Source organism: Balaenoptera physalus (assembly GCF_965194825.1).
Source record: "Balaenoptera physalus genome assembly, chromosome: 1".
Lineage (NCBI taxonomy): Eukaryota > Metazoa > Chordata > Mammalia > Artiodactyla > Balaenopteridae > Balaenoptera > Balaenoptera physalus.
In genome coordinates, this window is record NC_138882.1 from 62,192,403 (window position 1) to 62,209,284 (window position 16,882).

At 37.1% G+C, this 16,882-nt stretch overlaps 1 long non-coding RNA gene across 5 annotated transcripts in view; it reads right to left on the bottom strand.

Annotated features, from left to right (window-relative positions):
• LOC309649476 overlaps positions 1-16,882 on the bottom strand; it is a 201,724-nt gene that overhangs the window by 24,435 nt on the left and 160,407 nt on the right. For 3 of the 5 annotated variants that reach the window (XR_014257128.1, XR_014257129.1, XR_014257132.1), the window contains exon 5: positions 9,684-15,853. This is a non-coding gene — a long non-coding RNA (uncharacterized lncRNA). The remainder of the gene's footprint in view (positions 1-9,683; positions 15,854-16,882) is intronic. The other 2 variants (XR_014257130.1, XR_014257131.1) reach the window with 2 other exon arrangements.

Consider the following 16,882-nt stretch of genomic DNA (forward strand, 5'->3'; position numbering starts at 1 on the left):
GAATAATGATAGTGAAGGTTATCCAGGACCTCAGAAAAAGAATGGAGGCAAAGATTAAGAAGATGCAAGATATATTTAACAAAGACCTAGAAGAATTAAAGAACAAACAGAGGTGAACAATACAATAACTGAAAAGAAGATTACACTACAAGGAATCAATAGCAGAATAAATGAGGCAGAAGAACGGATAAGTGACCTGGAAGACAAAATAGTGGAATTCACAGCCGCAGAACAGAATAAAGAAAAAAGAATGAAAAGAAATGATGACAGCCTACGAGATCTCTGCAACAACATTAAACACACCAACATTCGCACTATAGGCATGCCAGAAGGAGAAGAGAGAGAGAAAGGACCCGAGAAAATATTTGAAGAGATTATAGTTGAAAACTTCCCTAACATGGGAAAGGAAATAGTCACCCAAGTCCAGGAAGCGCAGAGAGTCCCAGGCAGGATAAAACCAAGGAAAACATGCTGAGACACATAGTAATCAAATTGACAAAAATTAAAGACAAAGAAAAATTATTAAAAACAACAAGGGAGGGGCTTCCCTGGTGGCGCAGTGATTGAGAGTCTGCCTGCCAATGTAGGGAACACGGGTTCGAGCCCTGGTCTGGGAAGATCCCACATGCCGCGGAGCAACTAAGCTCGTGAGCCACAATTGCTGAGCCTGCACGTCTGGAGCCTGTGCTCCGCAACAAGAGAGGCCGCGATAATGAGAGGCCCGCGCACCGCGATGAAGAGTGGCCCCCGCTCGCCGCAACTAGAGAAAGCCCTCGCACAGAAACAAAGACCCAACACAGCCATAAATAAATTAATTAATTAATTAAATTAAAAAAAAAAAACAACAACGGAAAAATGACAAATAACATACAAGGGAACTCCCATAAGGTTAACAGCTGATTTCTCAGCAGAAACTCTACTAGCCAGAAGGGAGTGACATGATATATTTAAAATGATGAAAAGGAAAAACCTACAACCAAGATTACTCTCCCCAGCAAGGATCTCATTCAGATTCGACAGAGAAATCAAAAGTTTTACAGACAAGCAAATGCTAAGAGAATTCACCACCACAAAACCAGCTCTACAACAAATGGTAAAGGAACTTCTCTAAGTGGGAAACACAAGAGAAGAAAAGGACCTGCAAAAACAAACCAAAAAAAATTAAGAAAATGGTAATAGGAATATACATATCCATAATTATCTTAAATGTGAATGGATTAAATGGTCCAACCAAAAGACACAGGCTTGCTGAATGGATAAAAAAACAAGACCCATATATATGCTACCTACAAGAGACCCACTTCAGACTTAGGGACACATACAGACTGAAAGAGAAGGGATGGAAAAAGATATTCCATGCAAATGGAAATCTAAAGAAAGCTGGAGTAGCTATACTCGTATCAGATAAAATAGACTTTAAAATAAAGACTATTTATTACAAGAGACAAAGAAAGACACTACATAAGGGATCAACCCAAGAAGAAGATATAACAACTGTAAATATATATGCACTCAACATAGGAGCACCTCAATACATAAAGCAACTGCTAACAGCTATAAAAGAGGAAATCGACAGTAACACAATAACAGTGGGGGACTTTAACACCTCACTTACACCAATGGGCAGATCATCCAGACAGAAAAGTAATAAGGAAAAACAAGCTTTAAGTGACACAATAGACCAGATAGATTTAATTATATTTATAGGACATTCCATTCACAAACAGCAGATTACACTTTCTTCTCAAGTACACACGGAACATTCTCAGGATAGATCCCATCTTGGGTCACAAATCAAGCCTCAGTAAATTTAAGAAAATTGAAATCATAACAAGCATCTTTTCCAACCACAATGCTATGAGATTAGAAATCAATTACAGGGAAAAAAACGTAAAAAACACAAACACATGAAGGCTAAACAGTATGTTACTAAATAACCAAGAGATCACTGAAGAAATCAAAGAGGAAATGAAAAAATACCTAGAGACAAACGACAATGAAAACACTATGATCCAAAACCTATGGGATGCAGCAAAAGAAGTTCTAAGAGGGAAGTTTATAGCAATACAATCCTACTTCAAGAAACAAGAAAAATCTCAAATAAACAATCTAACATTACACCTAAAGGAACTAGAGAAAGAAGAACAAACAAAACCCAAAGTTAGTAGAAGGAAAGAAATCATAAAGATCAGGGCAGAAATAAATGAAATAGAAACAAAGAAAACAATAGCAAAGATCAATAAAACTGAATGTTTGTTCTTTGAGAAGATAAACAAAATTGATATACCTTTAGCCAGACTCATCAAGAAAAAAAGGGAGAGGACTCAAATCAATAAAATTAGAAATGAAAAAGGAGAAGTTACAATGCACACCGCAGAAATACAAAGAATCATAAGAGACTACTACAAGCAACTCTATGCCAATAAAATGGACAAGCTGGAAGAAATCTAGAAATTCTTAGAAAGTCATAACTTTCTAAGACTGAACCAGGAAGAAATAGAAATTATGAACAGACCAATCACAAGTAATGAAATTGAAACTGTGATTAAAAATCTTCCAATAAACAAAAGTCCAGGACCAGATGGCTTCACAGGAGAATTCTGTCAAACATTTAGAGAAGAGCTAACACCCATCCTTCTCAACCTCTTCCAAAAAATCGCAGAGGAAGGAACACTCCCAAACTCATTCTAAGAGGCCACCATCACCGTGATACCAAAACCAGACAATGATACTAAAAAAAAGAAAATTACAGACCAATATCACTGATGAATATAGATGCAAAAATCCTCAACAAAATACTAGCAAACAGAATCCAACAGCACATTAAAAAGATCATACACCATGATATAGTGGGATTTATCCCAGGGATGCAAGGATTCTTCAATATACACAAATCAATCAATGTGATACACCATATTAATAAATTGAAGAATAAAATCATATGATCATCTCAATAGATGCCAAAAAAGCTATTGACAAAATTCAACACCCATTTATGATAAAACCTCTCCAGAAAGTGGGCATAGAGGGAACCTACCTCAACATAATAAAGGCTATATACAACAAACCCACAGCAAACATCATTCTCAATGGTGAAAAACTGAAACTATTTCCTCTAAGATCAGGAACAAAACAAGGATGTCCACTCTTGCCTCTATTATTCAACATAGTTTTGGAAGTCCTAGCCACGGCAATCAGAGAAGAAAAAGAAATAAAAAGAATCCAAATCGGAAAAGAAGAAGTAAAGCTGTCACTCTTTTCAGATGACATGATACTATACACAGATAATCCTAAAGATGCTACCAGAAAACTTCTAGAGCTAATCAATGAATTTGGTAAAGTTGCAGGATAAAAAATTAATGTACAGAAGTCTCTTGCATTCCTATACACTAACAACAAAAGATCAGAAAGAGAAATTAAGGAAACAATCCCATTCACCATTGCAACAAAAAGAATAAAATACCTAGGAATAAACCTACCTAAGGAGGTAAAAGCCCTGTACTCAGAAAACTATAAGACACTGATGAAAGAAATCAAAGATGACACAAACATATGGAGAGATATACCATGTTCTTGGATTGGAAGAATCAATATTGTGAAAATGACTATACCACCCAAAGCAATCTACAGATTCAATGCAATCCCTATCAAACTACCAATGGCATTTTTCACAGAACTAAAACAAAAAATTTCACAATTTGTATGGAAACACAAAAGACCCCGAATAGCCAAAGTAATCTTGAGAAAGAAAAACGGAGCTGGAGGAATCAGACTCCCTGACTTCAGACTATACTACAAAGCTACAGTAATCAAGACAACATGGTACTGGCATGAAAACAGAAATATTGATCAATGGAACTGTATAGAAAGCCCAGAGATAAACCCACGCACCTATGGTCAACTAATCTATGACTAAGTAGTCAAGGATATACAATGGAGAAAAGGCAGTCTCTTCAATAAGTGGTGCTGAGAAAACTGTACAGCTACATGGAAAAGAATGCAGTTAGAACACTCCCGAACACCATACACAAAAATAAACTCAAAATGGATTAAAGACCTAAATGTAAGACCGGACACTATAAAACTCTTAGAGGAAAACATTAGAAGAACACCCTTTGACATAAATCACAGTGAGATCTTTTTTGACCTACCTCCTAGAGAAATAGAAATTAAACAAAAATAAACAAATGGGACCTAATGAAACTTAAAAGCTTTTGTACGGCAAAGGAAACTGTAAACAAGATGAAAAGACAACCCTCAGAATGGGAGAAAATATTTGCAAATGATTTAACGGACAAAGGATTCATCTCCAAAATATATAAACTGCTCATGCGGCTCAGTATTAAAGAAGAAAAAAAACCAATCAAAAAATGGGCAGAAGACCTAATAGACATTTCTCCAAAGAAGACATACAGATGGCCAAGAGGCACATGCAAAGCTGCTCAACATCACTAATTATTAGAGAAATGCAAATCAAAACTGCAATGAGGTATCACCTCACACCAGTTAGAATGGGCATCATCAGAAAATCCACAAACAACAAATGCTGGAGAAGGTGTGGAGAAAAGGGAACCCTCCTGCACTGTTGGGGGGAATGTAAATTGACATAGCCACTATGGAGAACAGTATGGAGGTTCCTTAAAAAACTAAAAATAGAATTACCATATGACCCAGCAATCTCACTACTGGGCATATACCTAGAGAAAACCATAATTCAAAAGGACACATGCATCCCAGTGTTCATTGCAGCACTATTTACAATAGCCAGGTCATGGAAGCAACCTAAATGCCCATCAACAGATGAATGGATAAAGAAGATGTGGTACTTATATAGAACGGAATATTACTCAGCCATAAAAAGGAACGAAATTGGGTCATTTGTAGAGACATGGATGGACCTAGAGACTGTCATACAGAGGGAAGTAAGCCAGAAAGAGAAAAATAAATATCGTGTATTAACGCATATATGTGGAATCTAGAAAAATGGTACAGATGAACTGGTTTGCAAGGCAGAAATAGAGACACAGATATAGAGAACAAACGTGTGGACACCAAGGGGGAAAAGCGGGGTGGGGTGGTGGGGGGATGAACTGGGAGATTGGGAATGACATATATACACTAATATGTATAAAATGGATAACTAATAAAAACCTGCTGCATAAAAAAATAAAATAAAATAAATCCACTTCTTACCTATCACTTTGTCTCTTACTGTATTCTTTCTGTGATAAGACATCAAGAACCTGAGCTTCATTAAGTCCTGAGACCAGGTGTGTGATCTCAGTTAAAAGACCATGGGTTCAAGTCCTAATCTGGGTTTTGGCTTGGTTCGAGTCTCGGCCCGTGGGTTCAAGTCCCTATCTGAGTTACACAGTTTCAATTCCACCCTTTTCTGCCCTAGTCCATGCTGTCTTTATAGATCGTTCCATTCTCCATTCTCCCGATGATCTCAGGTCTGAAGGTCTGAGCTCCCTGGGTGTGCTGAGTTTTCAGTTTAAGGTCTGAATATCTGAGGCTTGAGACCTTGACACTGGGCTCAGGCTTCTGCAGAGTATGGTTTTGGCAAGGGTGTGCCAAGGTGAATGGGAGAGTAAGGTAAGAAGGAATCCTTTACTTCTCTTTTATCAATGCTATTTTATTAAGATAATTTTTCCTTCTTCTTTTAAATGAAGTTTGTTTTTATCACAGCATTTTTATTTTATCTTAGGGCATAAGTCACTAAAAATGAGACAAAAAATTAGTCCACATGCAAAACTTAAGCATTGTGATTATCATTGAAAACCACTTTATTCCCACAAATTCAAATGAGACAGTGAATAAGAACCAATTAGCATTTTGTGCCTTAAATAGATTTTAAAATATCATTTCAAGCTTAAAGGCACTACAAAACATTGTAGAATATGGCAAAGGTTAAATCTTAGGTCTAGAAAATAGTTCAGGAATCTCTTTTGTTTTCACCTTGAGGGTTTTAGGGAAGGACAAAAACATCTAAACAAAGAATTTTCTACTCAGCCTCCTTTTACAAAAGTTGTGTTGATAATAGCTTTACTCATACAGATTTGGTGATGACTTTGCCTATTATAAGATGATATTTTGCAAAAGCTAAATGGTAACTTTAGTTTCCTTCCTAGCTTGAAGCAACTTATGTTCTATGATTTCAATGTTGATAAGGAGAACTTAAATAGGAAAATGAAATTTAAGTTTTCTAAATGGACCTCAAATATTTAATATTTGTTTTTTCTTTTATTATTTTGGTATCTACAGAGAAATCACAGCTAACATCATACTTCATAGGAAAGACTGAATACTTTCCCCCTTTGATCAGGAACAGGAAGAGGATATCTTCTCTCAATATTTCTATTCAACATTAAAATAGAAGTTCTAGCCAAGGCAATCAGGCAAGAAAAAGAAATAAAAGGCGTCCAGATTGAAAAGAAAGAACTAGAACTATCTGTATTTGCAGATGACACAAAAAAACTTTGAGCCAATAAATCAGTTCAACAATGTGGCAGAATAAAGATTAGTATGTGAAAATTTTATTTCTACACACTGGCAATGAACAATCTGAAAATAAAATTAATAAGATAATGCCATTTATAATAGCAGTAATCACAATTGTTGGTAAGGATGTGGAGATATTAGAACACTCATACCTTACTGGTAAGAATGTAAAGTGGTGCAACCACTTTGGAAAATAATTCCTCAAAATGTTAAATAAAGAATTACCATTTGACCCAGCAATTTCACTAGGTATACACCCAAGAGAAATAAAACTTATGTACACACAAAAACTCATATATGAATGTTTATAGTAGTATGATTTATAATAGCTGAAGAATGGAAAGAACATAAATATCCATCACTGATGAATGGGTAAACAAAATGTGGTATATCCATACAATGGAATATTATTCAGCATTAAAAATGAATGAAGCACTGATACTGCTACAACATTGATGAAACTTGAAAACATTATGTTAGGTGAAAGAAACCAATGAGCAAAGACCCCATATTGTTTGTATACATTTATGAGAAATGTTCAGAATAGGCAAATATTCTTTGCTTCATTTACAGACAAGGAAACTAAGATTCTGTAAAGTTAGGGCCCCTGTCCAAGGTCACACAGCTTGTAAGAGACAGAGCTGGGCTTATCTCAGATGATCCAGTTCCAATGGCACCAGGGTCTCAGCTGCACTGGTGGCTTTCCTGGGGGAAGAACACCCCTCTTGCCCCAGAGGTAACCATTATTTTACACTTGACATTTATCATTTCTGTATGTTTAAGATACATGTAAGTCATAGGCATTTCTATCTGTAAACTATATGTCCCTGCATGTTTAACAAGATATCCTAGAGTTTTCCCATGTATAAAATTTTGCATGAGCATATAATTCTATGTAAATGTAAAACTCTTATTGTGACTTGAATTTTTAAATTTAATACTATAGGTGAGTTTCATAGCTCACATTTCCCTAATGCAGAACAATTAGGTTGTTTTCACTGTTGATCTCAGAGTTATAACAATCATCCTTGAGCATGTCTCCTTGCACACATGTGTGAGATCTTCTCTAGAATAGACTTCAAGAAGTAGACTTGCTGAGTATTGACATGTTTAACTTAAGTGTTGCAATTGCTCCACAAAGTGGTTGTACCAAATTAGAGTCCTACAGCTATGTGCTGGAGTTCCCACTTCCCCACATCTTCACCGTCATTTAGTGTTATCAGGCATTAAGTTTTGCCATTATGGTGGGCATTAAATATTATCTACTTATGTGTAATTGAACTTTTTATAATAAAAACAAACCAAAAGCATCAAAATTTCTTGGGCTGTTTAGTTCTGGACATATTTATCTTTCATAAAAGTCAAGCAGATGTAGTTAATCCACTTGATTTCCCACTGTTTCCAAAGCTTTGAATTTGCCAATATGAAGATATTTCCTAGAATATCAAATAGTCGCTGAATCTCACTCTATTTTGAGACCTCAAGGCAGGCTGAATTTTAAGACCTTCCACACAGAAGTTATGTAATCTTGGACAAGCAACTAAAAATAGAAACAAACTCATATTTATCCCAAAAGTTTGTTGAAAGAGATAAATGAAATAAGTAGTACACTTAGTCCAGTGCCTGGTCAAAGTAAGCACTGAGTAAAAGTAAGTGATAATACTAATCACTTGCTTTGGCATCTTGCTTTGGCATCTTTTCTAAGGCCAGGCCCAAACTCTAAATCATTATGTATGTAACTCTGGCATATTTCTTAGTGTTTAAATTAATTGATATAAGGGTTAAACACTGAGAATAGCACTTGGGACTTTGTGAGCATTTCAGCCTCTTTCCTCTCTTCATTAATATGTATCTTGGTACAAATCTAGGTCTGTTACCAGATTGGTCTGTATCTTCAGTTAGGTACAAAGAAGGGAGTCAGTAAATAAATTCAATCTACTCAAAACTAATGACTATGAGTTATTTGATAATAAAGAAGGCCTTTCATGGAGAAATTATGCTGATCCTCCAGAAAGCGGTCACCACATTTTCTTGGCCATGCTACATATAGCACACTTGGGAATTGTTCATGTGAAAAACCTTGGCTAGTAGCTTTGTCCAGCGGCCTGGAATTGATTCTGATACTGGAAGGATTATAAACCAGTATTGTACATGCCAGGCTACTCAGCATAACTCAGCAAATACACCTACTCTTCCAGAAGGCAAGACAAAAATTCTCGGCCAATAATCCATATTGATTTTTATATTTTATCTCATGGATAATATTGAGTTCAGTAGATTTCACCTAAAAATACTTTGTAAAGTTCCCACTTTTATCTCACATGTTCTGGTGTAACCAGAATATCTCTCTGCCAATTTTTGGCAGTAGTAAACTCCAGAACCTTTGTGAAGGAAACAATGAAAACTTGGATGGGTGTCGTGTCCAAACTTAGATCTTATCATCCTTGAAAAAATAATAAGACTAAAGGAATGCTGTGTACAGTATGCAACTTGGATCCAGTGATAAATGTTTTGGAATCCTTTCTGCATAGAGTCTGAAAAAAAATCTATTACCTAAAAGTTTTAAGTATTTTTCTGCTTTCTGGAAAGTAGAGGTTTGACAGAAAGTTTGAGGCAGCACATCCCTTTGACGTAGGATAACTTTCCCAAAAGAGATTTACTTAAGCAAACAAAGAACAAATATCTTTCCTGGAATGGAGATGCTTGAGTCAGTGGGACTCTAAGGAGTTAAACTGCTTTCCGCAATAATGAAAAAGGTTGGAACTAGTGGAGACAACAATCAATTTCTGGAAATCATTTTCTTTAAAGGAGTATTTCTTTCCTAGGTACGTATTAGATTAATTGCTTAGTCTTAGACTCATGAATGTGTGTTTAGTTTGTTGAATTGTCCTTCTCACTTTGCTGGCCATAAGTGACCAAGCCTAAAGCAAATTAATAAAAAAAAAAATCAACTTATAGTATTTTTAACCAGTAGGTTGTCTTGCTTTTTGGAGGAAGATAGCATGAGCAGCTACTCCAACTATGTCAACTAATGCAGAATAAGATTTAATGTATATCACCCTGTATTATAATTTTTATACCATTTATTCTACTCTTCTATTTCTTAACACTTCCGTTGACCTTCCCTCTTTTTGGTTAAGATAACATGAGTCTTTATAACCCCAAAAGTGATGGAAACTTACCACATAAATTCTAAAAGAAGTGTCCCTAAACACTGGCCTGTCCTTTTCCAAGTTGTGATTCAAGGATCTAGGATCCTTTTGCCTTCAGGCTATGCCATCTTCATCATGTAGCTTCCAAGTTACCATGTTTATCTGCAACACACTTTGAAAGGGAAAAATCATGGAGGTTGAAGCACAGGAAATTTTTATGGCTGGACATTGAGGTAGTATATATCACTTCCACTCAGATTCCACTGGTTAAAAGCCAATCATAAGACATAGATTTGATGGGAGGCTAAAAGATGTGCTCTAGCTGCATGCCTAGGAACAAAAGTAAATGAGTTTGAGCAGCTGGCCAGTGTCAAGTCACGCTATCTTTGTTTCTTCATCAATCAAGTTTTTTAATTGGAAGTTTACAGTTGTCCTTGGGAGGCTACAGTTCTCCTCATTTCTAGTTTATTGCAAGCTGAGGCAGGTGGGGCATTTTCATATTCTTGAAGTCAGAGGAATTAGTTTGCATGCAGAAGTTTCTTATAGCTACATGTGTGTTCTAGTCTTTATGGTCGCCCATTGTAGATCAGGAGCCAAGACCAAACAACATAGAGAGAAGTAGAAGTGTGATTCTCACCACACGTTAGTGGAGGAATAAAGAAGGAAGCCAGTTTGGGATTGCTAAAGCCCAACCTGGATTTGGCTGTTGATCTCTAACTCTTAGGGTATGATAAATAGATTCAAAAATAGGGCCAGCTGAATTATTACAAACAAACCTCAAATATCTCCATATAGACTTAGAGGATCATTTTTAATACTTATAAATTCATCAGAAATTTATTCTGGATTTCTGTATATATCTACTCATAGATAATTTTTTTCCTGCAAAAGACAGTTTTCATAATGATATTGAGTTGGATCAATGTGGCTTCCTATCAATATAATTGAGTTTACTAGAGCTGGGTCATATAAATTTTACAGCACAGATAGGCTAGTGTGGCATCACAGTGTTGAAGATTCAGAAGGCCATTCTAAATGAGGGCTCATCCATTTCAGAGCCTGGAGGGGCGTCCCATTAGTGCTATCTGACATTGGCTTTTCAACTACACATTCTGGTGACTCTCAGGAACCACAAAATGAAAGATGCACTATGTCCTCACTTTCCTGCAAAGGAGGGACCTGGGCTTTTTATACATATTAATATTAAGTGACGGAGAGAGGCAAATTTGATTATTTGGGCAATGACTTAATGCTTGCCTTCTTAAATTTAACAAAGCACTTTGGCAAGCTCTGTGGAGAGGTTGGGGAGAAATAGCAATGAATAAATAGCCTAGGTAACTTTAGTGGTGTTGTGAGAAGAGATAAGAAATATACACATCCATGGACCAAAGAGTACAAAAGTTCAGTTACACAGAATGAGTAAATTCTGGAGATCTAATGTACAGCATGGTGAATGTAGAAAATATTATATTGTATACTTGAAATTTGCTAAGAGTTGATCTTAAGTGTTCTCACCATAAATAAATCATAACTATGTGAAGTGATGCATATATTAACTTGATTATGGTGTTCATTTTACAATGTATACATATATCAAAACATCACGTTGTATACTTTAAATATACATAATTTTTATTTGCCTCAAAAAGCTGGAGAAAAGAAATATATAAATTTAACTAAAATATATGGCATAAGATTGGTGCTGAAGAAGAAATATTAACAAGGTACACTGGCAGTACTGCTGAATGGATTAATTCTGATTAGACAGTATCTAAGAGGGCTCATAGGGGAAATGATATTTGAGTTGGGACTTGAAGGTAGATTGGATTACAGATGGTGGAGATGATTCAAGAAAAGTTATGTGAGCAAAGGTGCAGAAATAAGCAAGTTCTTATGTTTAGGGACTTCATGTAAGCAATTCAGTTATTACTCAATAAATATTTATTGAGTGCCTACTGTGTATCAGATACTATTATAGACACTTCAGAGACATCAATGAACAAAACAGATTAAAACAAAGCAAAACAAAAATGCTGAGATGGATCCTTTATAGGTGGGAGGAGCATAGAGAATACAAGAAAAAGTAAGAAAATAGAAGTAACAATGTTGAGGCCAGTATATTGAGGGCCTTGAATCCTTTACTAACAAGCCAAACAGTCTAAGTTTAGAGTATTGATTTGGCAGTCCTTGCATGTATGTGAGAACCAAAGCCCTGGGGTAATAAGAGAGAGAGAGAGAAGATTCAAGGAGAGAATTTTGAGGAACGTTGATATTAAATGAGGAGGATAAGGGAAAAGCTGGTAGAATGTATGAAAAAGAAACGGTTAGAACTGAAGGTCCCTGAAAGAAGGGACAGTGCCTATCTTTTCACCACTGAATCTCGTGTCTAGGACAGTGCTCTCAACAAAGTGGGTGCACAATAGTCTTTTTTTTTTAATTAATTAATTAATTAATTTATTTATTTATTGTTGGCTGCACTGGGTCTTCGTTGCTGTATGCGGGCTTTCTCTAGTTGCGGTGAGCAGGGGCTACTCTTCGTTGCAGTGCACAGGCTTCTCATTGCGGTGGCTTCTCTTGTTGCGGAGCACAGGCTCTAGGTGCGTGGGCTTCAGTAGTTGTGGCACGTGGGCTCAGTAGTTGTGGCTCGTGGGCTCTAGAGCACAGGCTCAGTAGTTGTGGTGCATGGGCTTAGTTGCTCCGTAGCATGTGGGATCTTCCCAGACCAGGGCTCGAACCCATGTCCCCTGCATTGGCAGGCGGATTCTTAGCCACTGTGCCACCAGGGAAGCCCCACAATAGTCTTTTAAATAAATGTATTATTGAAAGAAGCCAGGAGACAGCATTACAGATCTACTTGGAAAAACTTTAAGAAGTGAGCAGAAAAATCTTCCTAAATATTATGTCAGCTAATAACTATACTGCTTATTCTGTTTGTGCCTCACATCCCTCACATCATTTATCCACCCTTCTTTGCCCTTCTCTCTATCCCTTAGAAAACTGACCTCTACAAATTGCATTATCTGGGCTTTCTTGCCTTCTGCTGAGTTTGGGTTAAACAATGGAAGACACCAGCAGGACATCAAAGGGTAAAAGAAGAGCAAAGTAAGAAATTTCTTCTCTGCTCCCTCCGTGCTGGCCATTGGTTTTGGCAGAGGCTGGTTTTGCTCTACTATGGCCACAGCTCATATCAGATTGTTACAGCTCTTGTTTGTTTCTGATAATACTCCTCTCCTCATTTACTGCTCCAGGCCTTACTTTCCTGCTCTGGCTAGCACCTGGAGACCTCACCACCTATGATTAGCTCCCTTCACCTCCCCACGGGGTTATTTGAGTTCACTAAAATTTACTTCATTAAAATTAAACCCTTTCAATGTGCTGTTTCCTACTGTGACCATGATTGATGGAGTAATTAAAAATTTTAAAGAGATCATTCATGATACATTAGGGATACTGTAAATAGATGATTGCAGTGGGGAATCTGAACCCAGGTAGGATAAGTCAATCAGTCGATAGTAAGTGGGAAAGATGAAGCTGTGAGTGGAGGCTTTTTTAAGTAATATGAAGGTGAATGGAAGGAAAAATAGCAGATGTGAAGAAGAAAGGGCAAGGGAAACTGTGTTGTTGTTTTTTTTTCAAGGATGGGAAAGAATTCATATATAAACATGTTCAGTGGAATGACCCAGTAGAAAAAGAGGAAAAAAGTTTAAGTCTCAGAGATGATAATTAATCAAACACTATTCCAGAGAAAGCAGACCCAATGACACTGATTAAAACCTATGAAAGAAGTAGGGACTTATTCTGGGACAGGAAAGAAAAATGTGAATTTGGTGAAAGACAGAGATGAAATGGGTGGTAGAAAAGATGAAAGCTAAGACTATAACTGAGGGTCCTTGTTTTATGTGCAACACATCATGTAGTAAAATTTGCTAAGATGGCTTTCAAAGACTGTCCAAGATTTGAGAGAAATGGAAAAGGGGAATAAGTTGACATGTTGTGGAGTTTAATTTTATTCTATAAAATGGTGTTGGGTAAGAGATTATGACAATTCTGCTTTTCTATTCTTAGTCTTGCAACAATGAGTAGGACAGATTAGAGAAGAGGAAAACTTCCATTTTAGTGGAGACTGCAATAGCTTAGGGCAAGAGTTAATGAGAGTCTGACCTGAGCAGTGAAAAGTAAGGCTGAATGAGGATGCTGCAGAGAGTTGATTCATGCCTTTATTGACTATTCTGTGCTTGACACTACAGAAGACACAATAGAGATTTCACAAAGAGTAGAAAACATACTTCCTAACTTCAAGGAGCACACAAACTAGCCAGAAAAGCATAGATATACAACACAGACTACAATAAAGGAAAGACTATTGAACCAAGAGTCAGACCCAGATTCTAATTCCTGCCCACCACTAACTAAGTGTCAGATCCTGGGTAATTTATTTCCCCTCTTGTACCTCAGCTTCCTTGTTTGAGCAAGGAAGGAGTTAAAAACTGATGACCTCCTTGGTTTCTAAAAACTATTCTTGAATGAAAAGAACCAGGGTTCCTTGGAGAAATACCTGATGCTAGAGCTTGGGCAGGTAAAATAAAAGATGAGCCTGGAGCTCCTTGTGGTACCAAAAAGGAAGAAAGTGCCCAACAAAAAAATAGATGGGGACATGTCAAAGGAAGCCAACCAAAGGGAGCTTCTAATGGCCAAAGCTGGAACAATTTGGTCAACAAAATAAACAACACAATATAGAGTTATAACCCAAAATGTAAAATAAATGTACATGAGTACATATTGATATAAATGAATAATTGCATTTTAAAAATGGGAAAGAAGAGGCAAATCTTTCTTATAGAAGAATTCTAAATAATATATGTAGATACACCCAACTCCAAGAGGTGAATCTTGACTCTTCCTTCTACTCAGATATACCTTGAGAATGGCCTAGGCTTTCTGACTCACTTCCAAAGAATAGAATAGGGAAAAGAAAAATAGTAACTTTACACTGGAAAAATCTGGCAAAGACAACATTAACCAAGTGATAAATGTTAATATCTCAATAATGGCATGCAGCTATCATGTACTTTCAATATAATGTGATAAGAAGGGCATTTCATCTCTCTGATCTTCTTCCCCCAAACCCATGACTCCAGTCTACTTACGAGAAAGACATCAGGCAAACTCAGATTGGAGGACGTTCTACAGGATCCCTTGCTAATACCCGTAAGGCCTGTCAAGGTCATTTTTTAAAAAAGAAAATACTGAGAAACGGTCACAAATCAAAGGAGACGGGAGACATGACAACTAAGTGCAATGTACTTTCCTGGATTGAATCCTGGAATCAAAAGAGGACCTTAATGGAAAAATGGATGAAATTCAAATAAAGTCTGGAGTTTAGTTAATTAAAAAAAAAAATTGATGGTCTGTAAAGTCTCTTCCAGCTGGTAGCTATAAGAATAGCATTTATTATCTAATTGCTTCATAACTGTGCTCATATTGCTTACAATGTGCCAAGAACACACGAGGTAAGGGAACCATTAAAGCAGGATGGAAGGCTTTAATCAACTTTTTTTTCTCTTCTAACTTCCTGTAGTTGTGTTTCAGTGATGTAGTGTGTGGTTAGGGCAAAGCAATTTTTGAGGCAATAAAGTAGTGTTTTGGTGAAAGTCTCTTGTCTGTTACTTTCCCAAACCAGCACTCACCCTCTGCCGTAGTAAGAACAGCCTCGAGTGAACCACCAGATTTCCATCCACTTGCAACCCTGAATGTTTGAGTCTCCTAAGCTGCGCCATCACAAGGCAGCGCACTAGGAAACTGTCGCTATGGTGACAGTTGCGGTGGCAGGGCTACCTTTGGCTCATTTGATTTTCCTGGACAGTTTCTTTGTCTAAAAAAAGTTTATGAAGCCCCAATGTGAAATCATGCTGGCTCTGATTCATGACATTTTCCTGAGATTTTATAATGTTTCTTTTTTCTAAATAAGCAATTTCAAGTCAGGTAAAAATGTGAGTAAATCATGCCTGGTTCTTGTTCCAGATGTATCAATTTCTGTTCATTCCCATTTTTTCCCTTTCATGGCTTTGGAGCAATAAAAATAATCAATGCTCCACTCTGAAACCTTTCTGAGTATGCAATATATAAACAGTATACTGTGCAGGGAGCAATATTTCCCTACCTTGGCTATTACCGACTGTAGCGTTTTCTCTGGCAATTATCTGAAACAGAGCAAAGACATGGAATTACGATTTTGGCACACTCGAGACCCTGGGAGGATCAAAGAGGCTGATGTGACAGTTCATGAAAGGAGGAGGAAGCAAACCGTCTCCCACTGCCAACACTAACACAGCACTGTGCTTGAGAGTCTGGGAGAGCCGAGTTGCCAAGTGTCTGCCTGCATTTTCTTTGAGGGCGCCAGGCCCGGAGCAGGTCAGGAAAATTATGGCTTTTATCAAGCAGACAGTGTGGCTCTCTTTGAGGATGGCCAAAGTCTCAGTCACTGCTGGTAACTGTAACACATGTGGTCTTTTCAAGAGAGGACATGAATATTTTCATTAACTGGGAAAGAAGGTGCCCACATGAGACTTCATTTGTCCGGAATATTAGGGAAAGCATGAAAAAGGTGAGATGTTTGTAAAGAAATTAAGAGCGAGGGCTTTGGAGACAGATTGCCTGGGTTTTAATCCTGGCCTTCCAAATACCATTCTGTATAACTTGAGCAAATTCCCTAACCTCTCTGCCTCAGTTCCCCTAATCAGTAAAATGAAAATGATAATAGTATCCAAGTCACAGGATTGTCTTGGCAATTAAATTAATACATGTGAAATACTTATAACATTGTCTGGCACATGGTAAATCCTCAATGAATGTCAGCTGCTATCATTATTTTTATTTTAATCATCGTTGTTCAGAAAGGAAAGTCATCAGTTTTGTGATGTCCTATGAGCTGTTTTCAGTCTGTTTATCCTTCAAGTATTTGCCAAGGGTTTAAAATGAACTGAGCACTGTGCTAAGTACTGTAGATAATTCAGGAACAAACAAGTCCAGCTCTTTGCTATCAAGAATTTATATTCTGGTGGAAGAGATAAGAAAAGTGTGCACAAAGGGCTATTCCATATGATAGAGCTTTTTTCCCTTCGGTGTGGCACTGATTATGATGTATTTTGGGATTTCAGAAAAAGAAGTGACTAGCCACTGGCTTAGTAAGTGGAATAGGGCACTCTTTATGGAGGATGTAGCATTTGGCC